Raw genomic sequence first — 24,418 nt, 5'->3', positions numbered from 1 at the left:
CCTGCTCCGAGGGTGGCGCGCCCGCGCCCCGCGCAGGAGCTGCGCCTCGCGCCCTTTCTAAGCTTGGGGAGGCTCTCCAACCGGGCGGCGGCGGAGGAAGAGGAGGAGGAGGAAGAGGAGGCGCGGCTCCGGCTTCGGGTCCTGCCCGCCTTTCTCCTCCCCCTCGGCCGGGCCGGCCGCGCCTCTTCCCAACCTCCCTCCCTCCTCCTCCTCTTCCTCCTCCTCCCGTCTCCCGCCTCCCTCCCAGCCTCCCGACCGGCCGACAGCTCCCCGGCGTTCGCCTTCCTCCGCCGCCACCGGCGCCCGGCTCCTCCTCCTCCTCTTCTCGCTTCCGAACAAGATGACAGCCGGGCGGCGGCGCTGGGGCCGGCGGTGGCGGCGCGGAGGCTCCTCGCTCCGGCTGGTAAGTCTGGGGGCGGCCGGGGGGGTGGAAGAGGTCCGCGGGAGAACCGGGGGGAGCCGCGGCCACCGCCCCGTGGAAGGGACCCGGCTGGGAAGCTCCCGGAGGTGGCCTTTGCGCTCAAGCAGCAGGCGCGGGCTGGGGTCTCCTTCCCTCGGGGCAAAGGTGGGGGTCGCGGGGTGGCTTTGCTGCAGGCGGGCGTGGGTGTGTGTGTGTGGCTGGCTCGTCTCCCCGGGGCCGGGCGAAAGGAAAGGGAAGGTTTTATGGGCAGAGCTGCGGAAAGAAAGGCACGCGGTGGCCGGAGGTGGAAAGTGGGGTGGGGGGAGGGAGGGAGACCGGCAGACAGGGAGGCCGAAGAGCCAGAGGGTCACATGCCCGGCCCTTGGGCCCCCTCCCTCCCCTTGCCGGAAGGTGCGCAACTCGAGTGGCATTTGCTGTGCGGGGGCGGAGGGAGGGGGGAGAGAGAGAGAGAGAGAGGGAAGGAGAGAGAAAGAGGGAGAGACGGAGAGAGAGAGGGGGAGAGAGAGAGGGAGGGAAAGAGAAAAAGGGGGAGAGAGAGAGGGAGAGAGAGGGAGAAAAAGAGGGAGAGAGACAGAGAGAGAGGGAAGGAGAGGGAGAGAGGGAGACGGAGGGAGGGAAAGAGAGGGGGAGGGAGAGAGAGAAAAAGGGGGAGAGAGAGGGAGGGAGAGACAGAGAGAAAGGGAGAGGGAGGGAAGGAGACGGAGAGAGGGAGAGAGAGAAAAAGAGGGAGAGACAGAGAGAGAAGGGAAAGAGGGAGGGAGGGAGAGCGAGAGCAGGGAAGCAGAATGCAAAGCGGGCATCCTGCGCCCCCCTTCCCACCCCGCGGGCGCATCTCTCCTCTTTCCAACCGGTTTTGCGCCCCGCTTCCTTGCGCCCAAGTCGCTGCCCGAAAGTTCAGCTGGATTTGCGCCCCTTTGCCCCGGGAACCTGCGGGGTGGACGACCCGTTTGCGTGGATGCCCACGCGCGTGCCCTGCATGTCCCCTCGCCCCCGGGGCTCCTTTGCGCGCGCCCTCCCGGCTGCTCTTGGCCCGATTCCCCCTCCCGGCTCCTCCATCGGCGGTTCAGCGGTCTCGGGGCGCCCCCCTCTTACGGGGAAGGCTGGGAGGCGCTGCCAGCCGGAGCGGGCGGGAAAACGCCGAGCCTGGGAAAAATGCCAGTCGAGACAAGTTCTTGGTTCTCTCTCAGGTGTGATTTGCCGGCTTTGAACGGCTGAGTTGGGAAAGGCGGAAGAAACTGCCTGGTGGGTAGCTGGTGCTCTCCAGCCTCCCGTCTTTGATTGTAATTGCAGATCACCTGCTTAGCTCCGCTGCTGCTTGTCTCTTCGGAGAAACAGGGAAAAAAGAAAAAAATAATGAAAATGCCACTGTGCTGTGTCCTCCCCCCTCCCTTAAACAGGCCCTGGAATTTGACCGGGTCCAAAGACGGGCTACAAAAATGATGGAAGGTCTCAAGCATAAAACTTATCAGGAAAGACTTCATGAACTCCATCTGTATAGTCTGGAGCAGTGTTTCCCAACCTTGGCAACTTAAGATATTTGGACTTTAACTCCCAGAATTCCCCAGCCAGCATTTGGTGGCTGGAGAATTCTGGGAGTTGAAGTCCAAATATCTTCAAGTTGCCAAGGTTGGGAAACACTGGTCTGGAGGACAGAAGGGAAAGGGGGGGGGGGGACATGATTTCAACATGTTAAAGGGTGAAATAAGGTTCAGGAGGGAAGTGTTTTTATTAGGAAAGTGAACACAAGAACAAGGGGGCACAATCTGAGGTTAGTTGGGGGAAAGATTAGAAGGAACGTGAGAAAATATTATTTGACTGAAAGAGGAGTAGATGCTTGGAACAAACTTCCAGCAGACGTGGTTGGTCAATCCACAGTAACTGAATTTAAACATGCCTGGGATAAACATATATCCATCCTAAGATAAAATACAGGAAATAGTATAAGGGCAGACTAGATGGACCAGGAGGTCTTTTTCTGCTGTCAATCTTCTATGTTTCTATGAATTGCAGCCCTCGTGGTCTGAAATTGGATTGCCCTTTCTCTTTTCTTTCCAAATTCCCAATTGGATCAGCAGCATCGTTTGGTCCTGGGAGGAGGAGTGGGGGGGGGGGGGGGGGCTTTGTCTTCTCTTCGTGATCAGATAGAGTCCCACACCCCATAGGGACTTCAGTAAGGCATTTGGACTTCAGTGGACAACCATAGGAGCCAGCCGTGTGCAGCAGCTGCCAAAAAAGGCCAACACAGTTCTAGGCTGCATTAACAGAGGGATAGAATCAAGATCACACGCAGTGTTAATACAACTTTATAAGGCCTTGCTAAGGCCACGCTTGGAACACTGCATTCAGTTTTGGTTGCCATGATGCAAAAAGGATGTTGACACTCTAGAAAGAGTGCAGAGAAGAGCAACAAAGATGATTAGGGGACTAAAGGCTAAAACATCTGAAGAAAGGTTGCAAGAACTGGGCATGTCCAGTTTATTTATTATTATTTATTTTATTTTATTTATTATTTAGATTTGTATGCCGCCCCTCTCCGCAGACTTAGGGCAGCTCACAACAAGTGGGAAAAAAAACAATCTACAACAAATCTAAATTACTGTTCAAAAATATTTAAAAGACCCCATATTCTAAACACACATACATACAAACATACCATTCATAAATTGTATCTGCCCGGGGGAGATGTTTCAGTTCCCCCATGCCTGACGACAGAGGTGGGTCTTAAGGAGTTTAATGAAAAGAAGGACCAGGGGAGACATGATAGCAGTGTTCCAGTATCTCAGGGGTTGCCACAAAGAAGAGGGACTCAACCCATTCTCCAAAGCACCCAGAGTAGAATAAGAAGCAATGGTTGGAAACTAATCCTGGAGAGAAGCAACTTAGTACTAAGGAGAAAATTCTTGACAGTGAGAACAATTAAGCAGTGGAATAACTTGCCTCCAGAAGTTGGAGAACAATTGTTCTCCAGAAATTGGAGAACAATTAATCAGTGGAATAACTTGCCTCCAACACTGCAAGTTTTTAAGAAGATGTCAGATAACCATTTGTCTGAAGTAGTGGAGGATCTCCTGCCCAAGCAGGGGGTTGGACCAGAAGACCTCCAAGGTCCCTTCCAACTCTGTTGTTATTGTTATTATTATTATAGGGGTGCTCTTTCAAGAGGAAGGGGTGGGTTGTAAAGGAAAGTAGAGATTGGGATGAAGAGAATTGGGCTGGAGAGGTGTGGCAGCTGGGGGCAATTTGAGTTTTAATCCAATTATGGGGCTGCGCTGGTCTTGCCAAGATAAAATTTTAGAAATTGTTCTCGTTGCTGGTTTTAACACCCATCTGGGAGCTTTCCCAGGGGGGGATTGAAAGCCCTTGCAAAAAATGGGGAGCTTTCTGGGGTTCGCCAAAGAATGACAACCCCCCTCCTTTCCCCAGTATATCAGGCTAGTTACTCATTTTATGTTCTGCTTGGCTATTCCAGGATAGGTATTTCTAATACTGCTTGCAGCTTGGTTGACTTCTGGATAATTGAAGCCGAGAAGCCCCAGAAAAAAAACCCTTTGGATTGCGGGATTGGGTTCTTGCCTGTTGCGAAGGCTAAAATGAAATAACAGGAAGGTTGAGAAAAGCCAGGCTTGAGTTCACATTTGGGACAGCTGGCTTGCATTGCCCTGGACAGGTTTATGCTGAGAGTAGAGTGAGACTGGTTGCCATCTCTTGGTGCCCAACTCTACCCCTAAGTCTCCTATTTTGGCTACCTTGCCTGGCAAGAAGAACAAAGCCAAGATCTTTGAGGCTCCAGGCCAGCTGATGCCCCAACTAGGCAGTTAGGCCTAGTGACTGGTTTTAAGAAATTGGGGTTTTAGAATGTTTTTAGAGTTAGATTTCTAGATGTTGTATTTTTTCTTGATGTAAGCCACCCTGTGTCCCAAGAGAAGGGCAGCATAGAAGTTTAAATAATAATAATAATAATAATAATAATAATAATAATAATAAGTATGGATCATCGACATCGCAATCCCAGGAGACAGCAGAATTGAGGAGAAGTAGCTAGAGAAATTAGTGAAATACGAAGATCTAAAAATCGAGCTGCAACGACTCTGGCATAAGCCAATGAAAGTGGCCCCAGTGGTACTTGGCACGCTGGGCGCAGTACCAAAGGATCTCAGCGGACATTTGAAAACCATCAGAATTGACAAAATCTCCATCTGTCAATTGCAAAAGGCCGCTTTACTGGGATCGGCAAACATAATTTGCCGCTACATCACGCAGTCCTAGGTGCTTGGGAAGCGCCCGACTGGTGATGAAATACGAAATCCAGCATAGTGATCTCGTTTGCTGTGTTGTACTATAATAATAATAATAATAATAATAATAATAATAATAATAATAATAATAATAATAATAATAATATCATCATCATCCTTCTATGCTAGGATGGTACCCTAGGCAGAAGTCTTCAAACTTAGGGCAACTTTTAAGACTTGTGGACTTCAACTCCCAGAATTCCCCAGCCAACAAAGGTGGCTGGAGAATTCTGGGAGCTGAAGTCCACAAATTTTTCAAAGTTGTGAAGTTTGAAGACCTCTGCCCCAAGGCTTGTTTCAAGCGCTGGAGGGCATTTCTGCAGACAGATTTTGAAAAGAAGGGCTAAAACTCCCAGACAGGAGAGGCTGAGATTTCAAGAGTTGTTTATTAGGGAGAGTAACATGCTTTTTTAACACCTTTCCATTCAATATACCACATTAATATATATGTATATATAATAATGCTGAGATTTTGGAAAAAGTGCAGAGAAGAGCAACTAAGGTGATGAAAGGCCTTCAGGCTAAAACCTAGGAAGAAGTGTTGCAAGGATTTGGTTGTTCGAAAGGTGCTTTTTCCCAAGAGGCAAATGGACTTTCTGGTTTTTTCTTTGAAGATGCTTCTTCAGCTTCTTGGGATGAGAAATGAAACGTTTTCAAAAACGCTTTTTTAATAGTAGAAGTTACAACATGGAGTGTTGTAAGGGGGGACATGATCGAAATATTTAAATATGTTAAAGGGTTAAATAGGGTTCAGGAGGGAAGTGTTTTTAATAGGAAAGTGAACACAAGAACAAGGGGACACAATCTGAAGTTAGTTGGGGGAAAGATCAAAGGCAACATGAGAAAATATCATTTTACTGAAAGAGTAGTAGATCCTTGGAACAAACTTCCAGCAGACGTGGTTGGTAAATCCACAGTAACCGAATTTAAACATGCCTGGGATAAACATATATCCATTGTAAGATAAAATACAGGAAATAGTATAAGGGCAGACTAGATGGACCATGAGGTCTTTTTCTGCCGTCAGTCTTCTATGTTTCTATGAGTGTTGTAAGATGCTATAGTCACAAATGTATATTGACATGTTGGGACCTCTTTTTTTTTGTTTCTCTTTTTGTGTTATTGTCTCTTGGTTTTTTTCTTGTGCTTCTTTAATGTATTTTTTTTTGCTTTTGTATATGTCAATTTGTGTTTTTTTAATATTCTCAACAATTGTTTTTTTTAAAGAAAAACCTGAAAGTCCAGTTGTCTCTTGAAAAAGCACCTTGACAACCATGACCTGGATAACTGATGATCTCCATAGACACTTGCACGATTTGGGTTTGGCCAGTTTAGAGAAAAAAAGGGACTGGGGTGGGGTGGTGATTAGATTAGATTAGATTTATTGGATTTATATGCCGCCCCTCTCTGCAAACTCGGGGTGGCTCACAACAATAATAAAAACAGTACATAGTAACAAATCCAATTCCCACCAATCTAATTACAATTTTAAATTAAAACATTCATAAAACAATCCCAATATACAGTATATAAAAAACAGGCACACAGTCAATCAATCAAACGGCAAAACAACATGGGCAAGGGGGAGATATTTTAGTTCCCCCATGCTTGACAACAGAGGTGGGTTTTAAGGAGTTTACGAAAGGCAGGGAGGGTGGGGGCAATCCTAATCTCCAGGGGGAGCTGGTTCCAGACGGTCGGAGCCCCCACAGAGAAGGATCTTCCCCTGGGTCCCGCCAGACGACTCTGTGGGACCTAACCGGTCGCTGGGATTCGTGCGGCAGGAGGCGGTCCCGAAGATATTCTGGTCCGGTGCCATGAAGGCCTTTATAGATCATAACCAACACTTTGAATTGTGACCGGAAACTGATCGGCAATCAATGCAGACTGCGGAGTGTTGGTGTGACATGGGCATACTTAGAGAAGCCCATAATTGCTCTCGCAGCTGCATTCTGCACGATCTGAAGTTTCCGAACACTTTTCAAAGGTAGCCCCATGTAGAGAGCGTTACAGTAGTCGAGCCTCGAGGTGATGAGGGCATGAGTGACTGTGAGTAATGACTCCCGGTCCAAATAGGGCCGCAACTGGCGCACCAGGCGAACCTGGGCAAACGCCCCCCTCGCCACAGCTGAAAGGTGACAACAGGGACAGCAGTATTCCAGTCTTTGAGGGGCTGCCACAAAGAAGAGGGAGTCAATTTTGTTTCCCAAAGCCCCAGAGGGCAAGACAAGAAACAGTGGATGGAAACTAGTCAGGGAAAGAAGCAACCTGGAATTAAGGAGAGACTTCCTGACAGAACAATTAACCAGTGGAACAACTTGCCTCCAGAAGTCCTGGGTCCTCCATCACTGGAGGCTTTCGAGAAGAGACAGAACAGTCACTTGTCAGAAATAGAATAGAATAGAATAAAATAAAATAGAATACCACATTTGGAGTACTGTGTTCAGTTCTGGAGACCTCACCTACAAAAAGATATTGACAAAATTGAACGGGTCCAAAGACAGGCTGCAAGAATGGTGGAAGGTCTTAAGCATAAAACGTATCAGGAAAGACTTCATGAACTCAATCTGTATAGTCTGGAGGACAGAAGGAAAAGGGGGGACATGATCAAAACATTTAAATATGTTAAAGGGTTAAATAAGGTCCAGGAGGGAAGTGTTTTTAATAGGAAAGTGAACACAAGAACAAGGGGACACAATCTGAAGTTAGTTGGGGGGATGATCAAAGGCAACATGAGAAAATATTATTTTACTGAAAGAGTAGTAGATCCTTGGAACAAACTTCCAGCAGACATGGTTGGTAAATCCACAGTAACTGAATTTAAACATGCCTGGGATAAACATATATCCATTGTAAGATAAAATACAGGAAATAGTATAAGGGCAGACTAGATGGACCATGAGGTCTTTTTCTGCAGTCAGTCTTCTATGTTTCTATGAATACAATAGAATTCTTTATTGACCAAGTGTGATTGGACAAAGAAGGAATTTGTCTTTGGTGCATGTGCTCTCAATGCACATAAAAGAAGAGATATTTATCAAGAATCACTTAATGATTGACATAGGGGTCAAATAAGCAATGAAGAAACAATCAATATTAATAAAAATCTTAGGATACAAGCAACAAGTTACAGTCATACAGCCCTAAGTGAGAATAAATGGGTAATGATGAGAAAAAAATAGTAGTAAGTAAGACTTAGTAAATAGTTTGACAGTGTTGAGGGAATTATTTGTTTAGCAGAGTGATGGCGTTTGGAAAAAAAACTGTTCTTGTGTCTAGTTGTCTTGGTGTGCAGTGCTCTATAGCAACGTTTTGAGGGTAGGAGTTGAAACAGTTTATGTCCAGGATGCGAGGGGTCAGTAAATATTTTCACAGCCCTCTTTTTGACTCGTGCAGTATACAGGTCCTCAATGGAAGGCAGGTTGGCAGCCATTGTTTTTTTCTGCAGTTCTGATTCTCCTCTGAAGTCTGTATCGGTCTTGTTGGGTTGCAGAACCAAAGTGGGCAGTTATAGAGGTGCAGATGACAGACTCAATGATTCCTCTGTAGAACTGCATCAGCAGTTCCTTGGGCAGTAGGATCTCTTGCTTGAGCAGAGGGGCTGGACTAGAAGATCTCCCAAGTCCCATCCAGCTCCATTCTTATTCTGGTTTCCTGGGTGTTAATTAAGAGCCCTGTGTGGGAATCCTATCAAGTAGCAAAGATGATTTTTATGAAGCAAGGCAGGGATCCAGAGATTGTGGCTTCCTCAAGAAAGTGTCTTCTGAAATTAGAGAGCCACTTAACATTTAAGGCAAGAGGTGTGTTGCAAATGCACAGTTATTGTTATTATTATTATTTAAAAGCTGTTCTCGCTCCAAGGGGTGAAACGGAATACCTAACTCCACCCTTAATGTTCCTGCTGATTGTTCCGTGGGGTACTTGACAGCTAAGTGTCTGTTCATGTCCTTGTTTGTTTACATGTATGTATTTTTATCTTGACTTTATTATTCTTATAAATAACCCAAGGTGGCAAATATACATAATGTTCCTTCCTCCTCCTATTTTCCATGTAACAAGAAACCTGTAAGGTGAGTTGAGCTGAGAGACTGGCCCAAAGTCACCCAGCCAGCTTTCGTAAAGGTGGGACGAGACTACACAGTGATTGGGTCAAAGTCACCCAACCAGCTTTCATGCCTAAGGCAGGACTAGAACTCACTGTATCCTTGTGATTGTCCCAAAGTTGCCCGACAGCTTTTCACAGTTAAAGCAGGACTAGAATTCATCGTCCCATGGTGATTGGCCCAAAATCACCCAAGCTGGTTTTCATGCTTACTACAGGACTAGAATTCATTGTCACCTGGTGATTGGTTCAAAATCATCCAGCTGGATTTCATGTTTACTGAAGGACTAGAATTCATCATCTCCTGGTGATTGGCCCAAAATCATCCAGCTGGTTTTCATGCTTACTGCAGGACTAGAATTCATTGTCACCTGGTGATTGGTTCAAAATCATCCAGCTGGTTTTCATGTTTACTGAAGGACTAGAATTCATCATCTCCTGGTGATTGGCCCAAAATCATCCAGCTGGTTTTCATGCTTACCGCAGGACTAGAATTCATTGTCACCTGGTGATTGGTTCAAAATCATCCAGCTGGTTTTCATGTTTACTGCAGGACTAGAATTCATCATCACCTGGTGATTGGCCCAAAATCATCCGGCTGGTTTTCATGCTTACCGCAGGACTAGAATTCATTGTCACCTGGTGATTGGCCCAAAATCATCCAGCTGGTTTTCATGCTTACTGCAGGACTAGAATTCATTGTCACCTGGTGATTGGCCCAAAGTCATCCAGATGGTCTTATTGCTTACTGCAGGACTAGAATTCATTGTCACCTGGTGATTGGCCCAAAATCATCCAGCTGGTTTTCATGTTTACTGCAGGACTAGAATTCACCATCACCTGGTGATTGGCCCAAAATCATCCAGCTGGTTTTATTGCTTACTGAAGGACTAAAATTCATTGTCACCTGGTGATAGGCCCAAAATCACCCAGCCACCTATCATGCCTAAAGCAGGACTTGAATTCACCATCTCCTGATGATTGTCCCCAAAGTCACTCAAATGCCTTTTGTACCTAAGGCAGAACTCACAGAACTCCTGATTTCTAATGCCTTAACCACTAGTCCAAAACTACCTCTCTCCCCAGTTCTCCCATGCATCTCCTTGCATGCGTGTGTCTTGCTACAGGCATTGAGTCTTTTTTTTGGCACGCAGGAGGCCATCCGGCGGCTTGTTAATTGAGAGGGCAGGGATAGCAAATGGGGCAGCTTGCCTGTTTTAGCTTAGCAAGTGGCATGCCCAGCTCAAGGACAGGCAATTTGGCAGAAAGGAAGGACGATTTCCCGTTCTCCTGGGGGGAGCTCTTAGATTGCTTGCAGGGGTGGTGGCGGTAAGGGAGAAGATTTGAATTATTCCAGGTGAGGGAGCACGAGAAATATTGACAAGCCTCCGGCAAGATTTCCTGATGGCTCCCTTCCTTGCGCTGAGGTTTAAAGGAGCTGAATCTTTCAGGAGGGAAATAATGTGGCATTTATCTGAAAGGAGAGATACTTTCCTTCCCCGCTCTCTAATAATTTATTGTGCACACAAGAGAGGTGTCTTTAGGTCATAATAGAAGCAGATGAAGGTTTTATTTTTCTGACTAATCTTACTTTGAAGAGGGAAAGAACGGCCTTAAATTTAGGGTCAACTTCTTTGGAGGTAAATATGAACACGTAACTGTAGAAACTTTCAATTTTTGCAGATGACTAAGATTTGAAATGAAGCCTCGGAGAGAAAAGGTTTGGGCTGTTTCCCCCGGATATGGGTATCCATTTTTGAGTGAGCTTCACAGGTTGGATTTTCAAGCTTACAACAAATGTTTAGATTTCCAATGCGCTTGAAAGATATGTGCCCATCCGTTCCGATGATCGCAGTTCCCCGTTCGTTTTTCAATCTTATTCTTTCTTTCTGTGTCTCTCTCTCTTCTCCCACCACCTCCTCTTTCTTGCTGTTAAAGTGTTGGCACGCTGCTAGGATTTTGAAAAAACTACATATGGCTAAGCCATAAGTAATTATTGATCACAGTTGCTGGGTTCAAAGTTTCACTGTATACATCATGCGAGGCCAAACATAAACCCCGAAACCCTCACATTATGGCTTAGCGTTATGTGTCAATCAAACTTCACGCCTTCTTTAGCTTCGATGCCACGAGAGACCTCCTTAGAAGGCCCTGTTCCAAAATAATTTTCCTAAGGGTCTCTCAAAATCCACGCTGAGATGAAACTGAATCAGAATCGAGCTGGGATGGACTTGGAGGTCTTTTAGTCCAGCCCCCTGCTCAACAGAAGATCCTAGATCCGTGATGGCGAACCTGACAGTCTCAAAATGGGTGAACAGTGCAGTCAGGCAGTAAGGAAAGCAAGTAGAATGCCTGGCTGCATAGCTAGAGGTATAACAAGCAGGAAGAGGGAGAATGTGATCCCGCTCTATAGAGCTGTATAGAGCGCTGGTGAGACCACATTTGGAACACTGTGTTCAGTTCTGGACACCTCACCGACAAAGAGATATTGATCAAATTGAACAAATCGTTTGGCGGGCCCCAGGGGAAGAGCCTTCTCTGTGGCGGCCCCGGCCCTCTGGAATCAACTCCCACCCAAAGATCAGAACTGCCCCCACCCTCCTTGTCTTTTGTAAATTACTCAAGACCCACCTATATCTCCAGGCATGGGGGAACTGAGATACCTCCCCCAGGCTTTTATATTTTATGTTTGGTATGTATGTGTTGTTTGGTTTTGAATGATGGGGTTTTATATTTTTTTTTCTCTTTTAATATTAGATTTGTTCCACTGTAACATTGTTTTTATTATTGTTGTGAGCCACCCCGAGTCTTCGGAGAGGGGCGGCATACAAATCTAATAAATTATTATTAATTATCATTATTTTGCACTCTGGACGGTTCAGGGAAGCTTCCTGAAACTCTGGAGCACAGAAAAAGCAGCACAATGGGCAAACTGGAAGTTTGAAAAATGCAGTTCTGGTTTGCCATTGTGCTGTTTTTTGCACTACAGGGCTTCAGGAAGCTTCCCTGAACCCTCCAGAGTTCAAAAACAGCACAACGACAAACCGGAAGTGTATTTTTCTGAACTTCCTGTTTGTCTGTTGGGGGATATTTTGTGCATCCGGGGCTTCCACGAAGCGTCCGGAGGACGAAATGACCTTTCCTAATAGTGAAAATCACGCACATTCATGCTGCAGCTGAAACACGGCAAAGTCTCACGTGCCCTCCGATATGGCTCCATGTGCCACCTCTAGCCAGCATGCCATAGGTTTGCCATCACTGGTCTATACCATTTTAGACAAATGGCTTACCTTTGTGCTGAATTTTGATTTGCAAGACCAAATGTGGTTTGTCTTTTCGCCTCTGCCACTTTCTTTAGTTGACTTCCTTTCGACTGAATTTAAGATCATAAATTCCTTGAGGCAAGGAATGACTTTTTTTTGGGGGGGGGGGGGGGAGCAATTCTTAAAACCCCCCCACCTCCATGCGTTTAGGCAATGGCATAGAAAATATGACAGCTCTGCCTTTTGGAGTACAGTAATCCCTCGCTACTTCGCGGTTCACCTTTTGTGGATTTGCTACTTCACAGGTTTTCAAAGGGGACTTAAATCCATTAAATCCATGGAAAATTTTAAAATCCATTACAAATTCACAAAATGCTTCTACAGTACTACTGTACTCTATTAAAGAAACTGGTAGGATATCACGTGTAGTTCCAGCTGAGAGACATTATAGAATGACTGTTTAATGCAGTGTTTCAGAACCTTGGCAACTTGAAGATATTTGGACTTCAACTCCCAGAATTCCCCAGCCAGCGCATGCTGGCTGGGGAATTCTGGGAGTTGAAGTCCAGATATCTCCAAGTTGCCAAGGTTGGGAAACACTGGTTTAATGCAAAGGGTGGGTTTTAAAAGTCCAAATACTCATTAAATATATAAAAAAATATCTTTCCTCTACTTCATGGAAATTCTTTTTTCACAGGTGGTCTTGGAACGCATCCCCTGCGAAAAACGAGGGATTACTGTTAGTGATGGGCGAACTGAACCCGCACAATTCGGGTCCGTACCGAATTTTGCAGTGTTCGGTATACCGAACCCGAACCCGAAATTTTTTCACACTTTGGGCAAAGTTCAGGGTCGTATTCGGTGTTCGGAGTTTTGACGTCACTGGCAGGTTGCTAAGGACGCCAAGGTGATCACTTCCTGGATTGGAATCCAGGAAGTGATCACCTTGGCGTCCTTAGCAACCTGCCGGTGACGTCAAGGCTCCACCCCGGAATCTCTTCATGGGAGGGATTCCCCGTTCGGGTTCGAGTTCGGGTTCGGCCGAATTTTGCATAAAGTTAATCCGAACTTGCCGAACCCGAACACCGTTGGGTTCGCCCATCACTAATTACGGTAATGCGTAAAACCTGCCTCATTGTTTTTGTGTTCGATATATATACGGAGAAACACAAGCCTGCTGGGCCCACCAGAAGTTGGGAAAGAGGGTGCTTCCAGCCTCCGGAGGACCTCTGGGGGGAGCGGGCAGTTGTTTTTGCCCTCCCCAGGCATTGAATTATGGGCGTGGGCACTCACGCATGCATGATAGAATGCAAACATGTTCTTTCAGCACCCAAGGAAAAAAAAGATCACCATCACTGTATTAAAGCATCTTGTGGAGTTCAAGGAGTCTCTAAAACAGCGGAGAAGCTTGGCCTAGCCAATTGGAAGTGGATGAGGTTGTGGGTTTTTTTTTTTACTGTTCTTTTGCCTGAAGGGGAAAAATGTGGGGAATTTTGCCAGCGCAAATAACAATTTGGCAGTCAGAAGCACCCATGTATACCTTGCTCGGATGGTTTGGAAGGGTTAAAAGAAATGCTGAAAAGAAAGAACACAGCATTCATTGAGTTGGAATGAGGAAGCAGCCTTATCTGCTCTTTTAAGTGGGGATCTTAAAAAAAACCCCACGACTCTTCTTTCCTTAGAAGGTTACAGCTTGACTTGCTTGCTTGGGTTACCTGCAGTTATTGTTTCCCGAGCTTCTGGCCATTCTTCGGCAGGCTTCGGTTCCGAAGGCTTCGGCTACTTATGGCTGTGTGTATAGACTGGAGGCATGTCCTTGTTTGGCCTTGGACATCAGGGCGCTTTTAGGACTTGAGTAAACATTTACTTGCACATAGTTTTTGATTCTTTTTCTCGCTAGCGGCCATACAGTACCTTACAGAAGAAAGGGGTAAATCTTTTTGTGGCACCTAGGAGTTTAGTGCAAGTTGCATTTTTCTAAATTTGATTCTGGATGCCTTCTCTCTCTCTCTCTCTCTCTCTCTCTTTCTCTCTCTCTCTCTCTCACGCTGAATTTCTCTCTATACCTTTCTGTCTTCTATCTGTCTGCTTCTCTCTCTCTCTCTCTCTCTCTCTCACTCTGAATTTCTCTCTATACCTTTCTGTCTTCTATCTGTCTGCTTCTTTCTTTCTTTCTCTGTATCTCTCTCTCTCTTTGTATCTCTCCCTCTCTTTCTCTCTGTATCTAATGTGTATTTCTCCATCTTCCTCTCTGAATCCATTTTTCTCTCAATGATTTTCTCTATCTGTCTGTCCATTCCTTTGTATATCTCTCTCTCTTTCCCTGTATCTCTCTATCTTTCTCTCTGAATGTCATTTTCTCTCAGTGCTTTTCTCTGTCTGTCCGTCTCTCTGTCTGTCTCTCTGTCTCTCTAAATTTCTCTCTATACCTCTGTCTTCTATTTGTCTGCCTCTTTCTCTCTCTGTATCTCTGTGTATATATATATATACATATATCTCTATCTCTATCTAACTATCTATCTATCTATCTATCTATCTATCTATCTATCTATCTATCTATCTATCTATCTAGTATATTGTTGTTATTATTATTATTATTATTATTATTATTATTATTATTATTATTATTATTAATTGGATTTGTATGCCGCCCCTCTCTGCAGACTCAGGGCGGCTAACAACAATGATGTAACAATCCAATTTAATAAAACAACTAAAAACCCTTATTATAAAAACCAAACATATACTATCTGTATACATTATATCTCTCTCTGTATTTAACCTGTATCTTTCCCTCTTTCTCTTTGAATATCTTTTTTTCTCCCAGTGATTTTTTCTGTCTGTCTTTTAGCATCTCTCTTTCTCTGTATCTCTCAATCTCTGTATCTCTCCATCTTTCTCTCTGAATGTCTCTGTCTTTTTCTCTCAGTGCTTTTCTCTGTCTGTCTGTCTCTGTCTGTCTCTCTGAATTTCTCTCTATACCTCTCTGTCTTCTATTTGTCTGCCTCTTTCTCTCTCTTTCTCTCTCTCTCTCTCTTTGAATCTCTCTCTCTCTGTATCTAACCTGTCTCTCTCCATCTTTCTCTTTGAATCTCTGTTTTTCTCTCTGTGCTTCTGCCTGTCTTGTCTTTCTCTATATCTTCTCTCTCTCTCTCCCTCCCTCCTTCCCTCTCTCTCTCCCTCTCTCTCCATCTTTCTCTCTGAATGTCTCTGTCTTTTTCTCTCAGGACTTCTCTCCCTCTCTCTGTTTGCATAGCAAAGGCTTTTTTTCGTCAAGGTCTGGTTAATTTTTTCCACCTAGAAAGGTCAAGGAAGGAGCCCGTGACTCTCTGCATGCAGAATGCGTTCAACCTCACCAAGCTGTTAGCGCTTCCCCCCAAACCTATTTGGATTTTGCATAATTCAACCCTGCTCTGGCCAGGAACGCCTTCCCAGTTCCGGGAGCTGCTCTCCGATTAAAAAAACCTCTTTCTTTGCTCCATTCTGTTTTCTAAAGCCAGCAGGCCCCGAAATCCATAATCTTTGCCTCTATTGAATGCTCCCTCCCCTTCCAAAAAATTAAAATCTGAGGGAGGCTCTATAGGGACTTCCTCGATCGGTAAACTTGGCCGCATCCCGATGTGATAGTTTGGTTTTTTAAAACCCCCCCAGAAAACTTGGCGTACTTCTCTGTAAGGAGGCTACCGTTTTTTTCCCTTCTGTTTGAGCGAGCGGCTCCATTAGGGCCGCGTTGATTAACGAGCAGAAAACCCAGTAGGGGAGGCGGAAGGCTTGAGTTTTCGAGCCTGGGTTGTTTCTGAAAGGGCCGCCTGCATCTTTGTATGCGAGGCATGAAAGTAGTGTAGGCTTGGAACCAGCTGTGAGGGGAAACAGCGGCCTGCCAGCTTGGAGGGGAGGAAACCAGAACCCAAAGGGCTACCTTTGAAAAGTGTTCGGAAACTTCAGATCGTGCAGAATGCAGCTGCGAGAGCAATCATGGGCTTTCCCAAATATGGCCATGTTACACCAACACTCCGCAGTCTGCATTGGTTGCCAATCAGTTTCCGGTCATAATTCAAAGTGTTGGTCATGACCTATAAAGCCCTTCATGGCACCGGACCAGGGTATCTACGAGACTTCTTCCGCACGAATCCCAGCGACCGGTTAGGTCCCACAGAGTGGGCCTTCTCCGGGTCCCGTCAACAAAACAACGTCGTTTGGCGGGACCCAGGGGAAGAGCCTTCTCTGTGGCGGCCCTGGCCCTCTGGAACCAACTCCCTGAGATATTCTTTCCCCCTAGGCCCTTACAATTTATGCATGGTATGTTTGTTTGTATGTATGTTTGGTTTTACAAATAAGTTTTTTTTTAGCTGTTTTAGTATTGGATTTACATGCTGTTTTGTATTACTGTTGTTAGCCGCCCCGAGTCTACGGAGAGGGGTGGCATACAAATACAAATAATAATAATAATAATAATAATAATAATAATAATAATAATAATAATAATAATATTGCCATCAAAGGGTCTTTTCAGGGCTTCCTTTCGGCTTTGGGCATCACTTTTTCTTCCTTTGCTGCCTGGCAGATGTGGGCAAAGCTGAACCCCTGCTGATTTTCGGAAGCTTTCAATTCCTGGCGGGGCACTGTGCAAGCTTGTTGCCTTCTTTTTGGTGTTTGTGTGTGTGTATTGTGTGTGTTTGTGCATTTCAACAGGTGGCCGGCTGTCGGACTCTTGGGGCTGCTTTGCACCGTGCTAGCCTTTTTGTATGGCTTCCACCAAATATTGGGCCACCTCCAGTATGCCTGGGATTGCCGTTCCGGTAGTGGAAACATGGAGGTGTGTCCATCTGCATGTCCCCACCATGCCCCATGTGTGATTTTGCTTCTGCGCATGCACAGAAGCAAACAAATCGGTGAAGATCACCAAAATCTGACACGAGGAAGCAAACTCTCATGAAGGGATGTGCGCATAAGATTTTGGCAATTTTTTTCCTGCGTGCGCAGTGTTGTGGTTAGCTCTGGCTCAGCTCCTGCCCCAAGGACTGTGGATGTGGGGGAGACATCCACATGCTGCAGGCCTGTTTTGCCCCCGGTGGAATCTGCTGATGAAGGCTCCTCTGACCAAGAAGACATGAGTGACAGGGAGGAGGAGAGTGTGGCAGACAGCTCAGAAGGAGATCAATTATAATAATTAATAATAATAATTTATTAGATTTGTATGCCGCCCCTCTCCGAAGACTCAGAGCGGCTCACAATAGTGAACAATATAAACATTATCTAGCTCCTCCTTGGATTTGGAACAAGAGTTAATGATTCAGCCACGCATGCGTAGAGCGATGCATAGGCAACAACAACTGAGAGATTATTATCAAAGAAAAGGAGGCCACCTGTGGTTGGGTGGGGCTGTGGTAATTAGTGAGGCTGCTATAAATAGCAGCCTGTGGGTTTGGCCATTGTGGAGGATTATCTGATCATTGTGTTTTGTGACTGCTTTACTGACTTTGACCTTTTGTGTGCTGATTTTTCCCCGCTTTGAAACTAAACCAGGGCAAAGTGTGTTTCACTTTGTGAAAGAAGAAGGACTGTGAATTGCCTCACAGCTGCAAGCTAAGTATCACAGAACTGATAAGGGACTTGTACAAATTACCAGTTTGTTTGGAGACGAGTGCTCTTTGCTATACCAAAAGAGGGCTTAGGTTAAGTGAATTTTCATTATAAAGAACATTGTTTTGAATTTTCAAACGTGTGTGTGTCTGAAATTTGTACCTGTGAATTTTTGGGAGGATTCTACTAGAGAGCCCGACAGAACACGCAGAAGCAAAGAAATTGGTGAAAATCACCAAAATCTGTCGTGAGGAAACAAAATCTCATGGAGGGATGCGCGCACAAGATTTTGGCAATTTCCCCCCCTCATGCACGGAAGCAAAAAAAATCAGCAAAATCTCTCTCGCATGCAAATCCCCTTGGGAGATTTGGGCTTCCTGCACATCCATGTGAACCGAAGCTGCGCGCCCAGCACACCAGTAGTGGCAGTAATAGGAGTCTGCCCCTGGCTGCCTGCTAGTTACAAAATGGGGTGTGGGGAGGGAGGGCCATGCGCACTTGTGTGGGGGAGCACAGGTAGTTGTAAGCACATGGATGGGGGGCATGGGGAGCATTGAATTACGGGTGCACGCTTTTAGCACTCGAGGAACAAAAGGTTCGCAGTCACTGGCCTATACCCAGTGATGGGCTACCAAATTTTTTACTACCACACTGTGGGCGAGGCTTATGCATTTTGTTTCAACAGCTTTCAGTGCAAATTGGGTGTTCTGGGGTGGAGTTCTTGTTCTTGTTCTTCTTCTTGTTCTTCTTCTTCTTCTTCTTCTTCTTCTTGTTCTTCTTCTTCTTCTTCTTCTTCTACTTCTTCTTCTTCTTCTTGTTCTTGTTCTTCTTGTTCTTGTTCTTCTTCTTCTTCTCTTCTTTTTCTTCCTGTTCCTGTTCCTGTTCCTGTTCCTGTTCCTGTTGTTGTTGTTGTTGTTGTTGTTCTTCTTCTTCTTCTTCTTCTTCTTCTTCTTCTTCTTCTTCTTCTTCTTCTTCTTCTTCTTCTTCTTCTTCTTCTTCCTCTTCTTGTTCTTCCTCTTCCTCTTCTTGTTCTTCTTGTTCTTGTTCTTGTTCTTGTTCTTCTTCTTCTTCTTCTTCTTCTTCTTCTTCTTCTTCCTCTTCTTGTTCTTCTTGTTCTTCTTTTCTTCTTCCTCTTCCTCTTGTTCTTCTTGTTCTTCTTGTTCTTCTTGTTCTTCTTGTTCTTCTTCTTCTTCCTCTTGTTCTTCTTCTTCTTCCTCTTGTTCTTCTTCTTCCTCTTGTTCTTCTTCTTCCTCTTGTTCTTCTTCTTCTTCTTGTTCTTCTTGTTCTTCTTCTTGTTCTTCTTGTTCTTGTTCTTGTTCTTCTTCTTCTTGTTCTTCTTCTTGTTCTTCTTGTTCTTCTTCTTCTTCTTCTTCTTCTTCTTCTTGTTCTTCTTGTTCTTCTTGTTCTTCTTGTTCTTGTTCTTCTTCTTCTTCTTCTTCTTCTTCTTCTTCTTCTCCTTCTTCTTCTCCTTCTTCTTCTTCTTGTTCTTCTTGTTCTTCTCATTCTTCTCGTTCTTCTTCTTTTCTTGTTCTTGTTCTTGTTCTTCTTGTTCTTCTTGTTCTTCTTCTTCTTCTTCTTGTTCTTCTTCTTCTTCTTCTTCTTCTTCTTCTTCTTCTTATTATTATTATTATTATTATTATTATTATTATTAATTAGATTTGTATGCCGCCCCTCTCCATTTTCGCTACAGCACTGCGCCACCCCCCCCGTCCAGGCAGTAGCCCACCCCTGATTATCTACTATATAAAGTGTATATACGCACACGCACGCATAACTCTTCTAAAATTATACACACTCCACCTCATTTACTGCGATAGGAAAAACATACCCAGAGCCCAGAAGGGAAAAAAAAGAAGACAAAAAAAATCCAAATTTTGCTACCCGTACTGCATTCCCGACTGTACTTGTAGGAGCCCACCACTAAACTATACCATTCCAGACATGTGGCTGTCCAGTCCCTTCTTGACAACCTCTAGTGATGGCGCACCCAAACTTCTGGACCGAAGCCATTCCGCGGATTAATTGTTCTAACTGTCAGGAAATTTCTCCTTAGTTCTAGGTGGCTTCTCTCTTGATGAGTTTCCATTCATTGTTTTCTCCTCTTGCCCTCGGGCGCTGTGGATCTGATGCAGGTTCAGCCATTGGTGGAGAAGAGTCTACTTGGGCAATCTTTACCGATGAACGAGCCTCATCCACATAGGGCTGGCATGTTGAAAGAGTCACCTAAGGCTTCGGGGTGGCCTGCCAACTCTCCCCAAAGTCGTGGGTGAGGCCCGGATGACAAATGAAATGTTATTCTTTCCATGTACAGTACATAAATCATCTCAAATGGCAGAACGATTCTACAGTCATACGTGGAATCGTTTCTTTGTTTCCACCCTAATCTTCGGAGGATTTAGAGCTGGCTTGCCCTCAGTGCTCTAGGGAGGTAGATGTCATCCCTTTTATTTTATTGTATTAATTGAATTTATATTTATTATTTATTTGTTTGTTTTTAATTAGATGCCGCCCCTCTCCGTGGACTCGGGGCGGCTCACAACACATCAATAAAAACAATATACAATAACACATCTAAACGCAGGGACACTGTGTCCAGTTCTGGAGACCTCACCTACAAAAAGATATGGATAAAATTGAACGGGTCCAAAGACGGGCTACAAAAATGGTGGAAGGTCTTCAGCATAAAACCTATCAGGAAAGACTTCATAAACGCAACCTGTATAGTCTGGAGGACAGAAGGGAAAGGGGGGGGGGGGACATGATCGAAATATTTAAATACATGAAAGGGTTCAATAAGGTTCAGGAGGGAGGTGTTTTTAATAGGAAAGTGAACACAAGAAGAAGGGAGCACAATCTGAGGTTAGTTGGGGGAAAGATCAGGAGCAACATGATAAAATATTATTTGACTGAAAGAGTAGTAGATGCTTGGAACAAACTTCCAGCAGACGTGGTTGGTCAGTCCATAGTCAATGAATTTAAACATGCCTGGGATAAACATAGATCCATCCTAAGATAAAATACAGGAAATAGTACAAGGGCAGACTAGATGGACCATGAGGTCTTTTTCTGCTGTCAATCTTCTATGTTTCTATGTTTCTATTTATTTTTAAAACTCGGGGCGGCTCACAACACATCAATAAAAAAACAATATACAATAACACATCTAAATCCAATTAATATAAATAATTCATTTAAAACAATTCTAATTAAAAAACCCATTCATTCATGTTCAAACCACAAACACACTACATATTTGTTGGCCAGAAGCTGGGATCTAGTGACCCCAGGCCTGGTGGCATAAATCGGTTTTCAGATTCTTGCGAAAGGCAAGGATGGCCGGGGCAGTGTGAATCTCTGGAGGGAACTGATTCCAGAGGGCCGGGCCCCTCGCAGAGAAGGCTCTTCCCCTAGGTCCTGCCAAGCGATATTGTCTAGTTGACGAGATCTGGAGAAGGCTGACTCTGTGGGACCTAACTGGACGCTGGGATTCATGTGGCAGTAGGCGGTCCCGCAGGTATTCTAGTCCAATGTCATGTAGGGCTTTGTATGTCATAACCAACACTTTGAATCGCGTCTGGGAACCAATTGGCAGCCAATGCGCTGGAGAAATGTGGACATACCTTGGGAAGCCCATGACTGCTCACATGGCTGCATTCGACCATTCATTTCACTATTGAACACTGTTCTTGATTTTTATGACCTATCTGTAGGATAAACCATGGTTTAGGGCAGGGGTAGGCAAAGGTGGCTCTTCTATGACTTGTGGACTTCAATTCCCAGAATTCCTGAGCCAAACATGCTAGCTCAGGAATTCTGGGAGTTGAAGTCCACATGTCATAGAAGAGCCAACTTTGCCTACCACTGGTTTAGAATAGAATAGAATAGAATATAATTTTTATTGGCCAAGTGTGATTGGACACACAAGGAATTTGTCTTGGTGCATATGCTCTCAGCGTACATAAAATAAAATATACATTTGTCAAGAATCATGTGGTACGACACTTAATGATTGTCATAGGGGTCAAATAAGCAATGAAGAAGCAATATTAATAAAAATCTTAGGATATAAGCAACAAGTTACAGTCATACAGTCAACATGGGAGGAAATGGGTGATAGGAATGATGAGAAAAACTAGTAGAATAGAAGTGCAGATTTAGTAGAAAGTCTGACAGTGTTGAGGGAATTATTTGTTTAGTAGAGTGATGGCATTCGGGAAAAAACTGTTCTTGTGTCTAGTTGTCTTGGTGTGCAGTGCTCTGTAGCGACGTTTTGAGGGTAGGAGTTGAAACAGTTTGTGTCCAGGATGTGAGGGGTCAGTAAATATTTTCCCCGCCCTCTTTTTGACTCGTGCAGTATACAGGCCCTCAATGAAAGGCAGCTTGGCAGCAATTGCTTTTTCTGCAGTTCTGATTGTCCTCTGAAGTCTGTGTCGGTCCTGTTGGGTTGCAGCACCAAACCAGACAGTTATAGAGGTGCAGATGACAGACTCAATGATTCCTCTGTAGAACTGTATCAGCAGCTCCTTGGGCAGTTTGAGCTTCCTGAGCTGGCGCAGAAAGAACATTCTTTGTTGTGCTTTTTTGATGATGTTTTTGATGTTAGGTGACCATTTTAGGTCTTGAGATATGATAGAACCTAGAAATTTGAAGGTCTCTACTGTTGATACTGTGTTGTCTAGTATTGTGAGAGGTGGGAGGGTGGAAGGGTTTCTCCCAAAGATTGAGAGCATTTCACCAAGGCAGCCTTTGTCGGCGCCATCTTGGATATTTTAGAGTTTATTGAAGAGCCCAGGTGGCACAGTGGTTAGATGCAGTACTGCAGGCTATTTCTGCCTGCAATTTGGCAGTTCGAATCTCATCAGGCTCAAGGTTGGCTCCGGCTTCCATTCTTCTGAGGTCGGTAAATTGAGGTCCCTGCTTATTTGGGGCAAGATGCTGACTCTGTACACCGCTTAGAAAGGGCTATTAAAACACAGTGAAGCAGTAGATAAGTCTAAGTACTTTTGCTATTGAATTGTCCAGGCCATCTCTGAGAATTGAACGCAATCGAATGAAAGGAAATAAAAAAATCCGATATTAAGTTCTGTGTTAGCAAATACTTCAAAAGAAAAGGATTTAGGGGTAATGATTTCTGACAGTCTCAAAATGGGTGAACAGTGCAGTCAGGCGGTAGGGAAAGCAAGTAGGATGCTTGGCTGCATAGCTAGAGGTATAACAAGCAGGAAGAGGGAGATTATGATCCCGCTATATAGAATGCTGGTGAGACCACATTTGGAATACTGTGTTCAGTTCTGGAGACCTCACCTACAAAAAGATATTGACAAAATTGAACGGGTCCAAAGACGGGCTACAAGAATGGTGGAAGGTCTTAAGCATAAAACGTATCAGGAAAGACTTAATGAACTCAATCTGTATAGTCTGGAGGACAGAAGGAAAAGGGGGGACATGATCGAAACATTTAAATATATTAAAGGGTTAAATAAGGTCCAGGAGGGAAGTGTTTTTAATAGGAAAGTGAACACAAGAACAAGGGGACACAATCTGAAGTTAGTTGGGGGAAAGATCAAAAGCAACATGAGAAAATATTATTTTACTGAAAGAGTAGTAGATCCTTGGAACAAACTTCCAGCAGACGTGGTAGATAAATCCACAGTAACTGAATTTAAACATGCCTGGAATAAACATATATCCATCCTAAGATAAAATACAGAAAATAGTATAAGGGCAGACTAGATGGACCATGAGGTCTTTTTCTGCCGTCAGACTTCTATGTTTCTATGTTTCTATTAAGATTTACCAGCTTCTTTCCTACTCAGTTCACTGTGATTTTATAACTCTTTTTTTCCTTCAGCTCTTAAAGTTAAGTTTCCCACAAATTCCCTAGGCAGTTGTGACCGAGAGATGCTTCTATGGCAGCCATGTTAAGTCCGTGATTGATTCCATCTTATCTTTTTTAATTTCTCCGGTGGATTAACTGTTCCCGACAGGTTCTCTCGTCAGCATCTGAGCTTTTGTAATGACTGGATCTCATTTTTAACAGCAGAGTTAATCGCAGAGACGTATCCCCATTGATTTGCTATTTTATGGCTATATTAAACTAGGATGTGGTGATGCTAATGTCCTAGAAAATCTCTTTTTAATAAAGCAAATCCACTTTTGCATTAGTCAGACAGAAACGGAGAGAAGAGAACAATCTGTGAGTTTTCGGCCAGGTTATTTCAGTTGCTTTTTTTTTGTTTTAACGGAATGGCAAAAATAACCAGCAAAGATATACAGGTAATCCTTGAATTATAACCTTTGGGTTAGTGACCATTTGAAAATGGCACTGAAAAAGGGACTTATGATTGTTCCTCATACCATTGCAGCATCCATGAGCCGCGGTGGCGCATTGGGTAGAGTGCACTACTGCAGGCCACTAAAGCTGACTGCTAGATCTGTAGGTCAGTGGTTCAAATCTCATCACCGGCTCAAAGTTGACTCAGCCTCCCATCCTTCCAAGGTGGGTAAAATGAGGACCTGGATTGTGGGGGCAATAGGCTGGCTCTGTTAAAAAAAAGTGCTATTGCTAGCATGTTGTAAGCCGCCCTAAGGAGAAGGGTGGCATAAAAAAAATCGCCCACGTTTCTGCAACACTCCGTGGCCTGCACTGGCTGCCGATCAGTTTCTGGTCACAATTCAAAGTGTTGGTAATGACATTTAAAGCCCTAAGTGGCATTGGACCAGAATACCTCTGGAACCACCTTCTACCGCACGA

At 44.5% G+C, this 24,418-nt stretch overlaps 1 protein-coding gene across 1 annotated transcript in view; it reads left to right on the top strand.

The window, feature by feature from the left end:
• The first annotated feature begins 316 nt into the window (after positions 1-316).
• The window catches only part of MID2 (midline 2), a 258,997-nt gene continuing 234,895 nt past the window's right edge, over positions 317-24,418 (top strand). The window contains exon 1 of the mRNA XM_070759822.1: positions 317-403. The gene's annotated coding sequence lies outside the window, so the exon portion shown is untranslated. The remainder of the gene's footprint in view (positions 404-24,418) is intronic.

The sequence above is a fragment of the Erythrolamprus reginae genome, chromosome 8 (assembly GCF_031021105.1).
Source record: "Erythrolamprus reginae isolate rEryReg1 chromosome 8, rEryReg1.hap1, whole genome shotgun sequence".
Classification (NCBI taxonomy): Eukaryota; Metazoa; Chordata; class Lepidosauria; order Squamata; family Dipsadidae; genus Erythrolamprus; species Erythrolamprus reginae.
The sequence above is the reverse complement of the archived record's forward strand: the minus strand, read 5'-3'. Positions and strand labels throughout refer to the sequence as shown.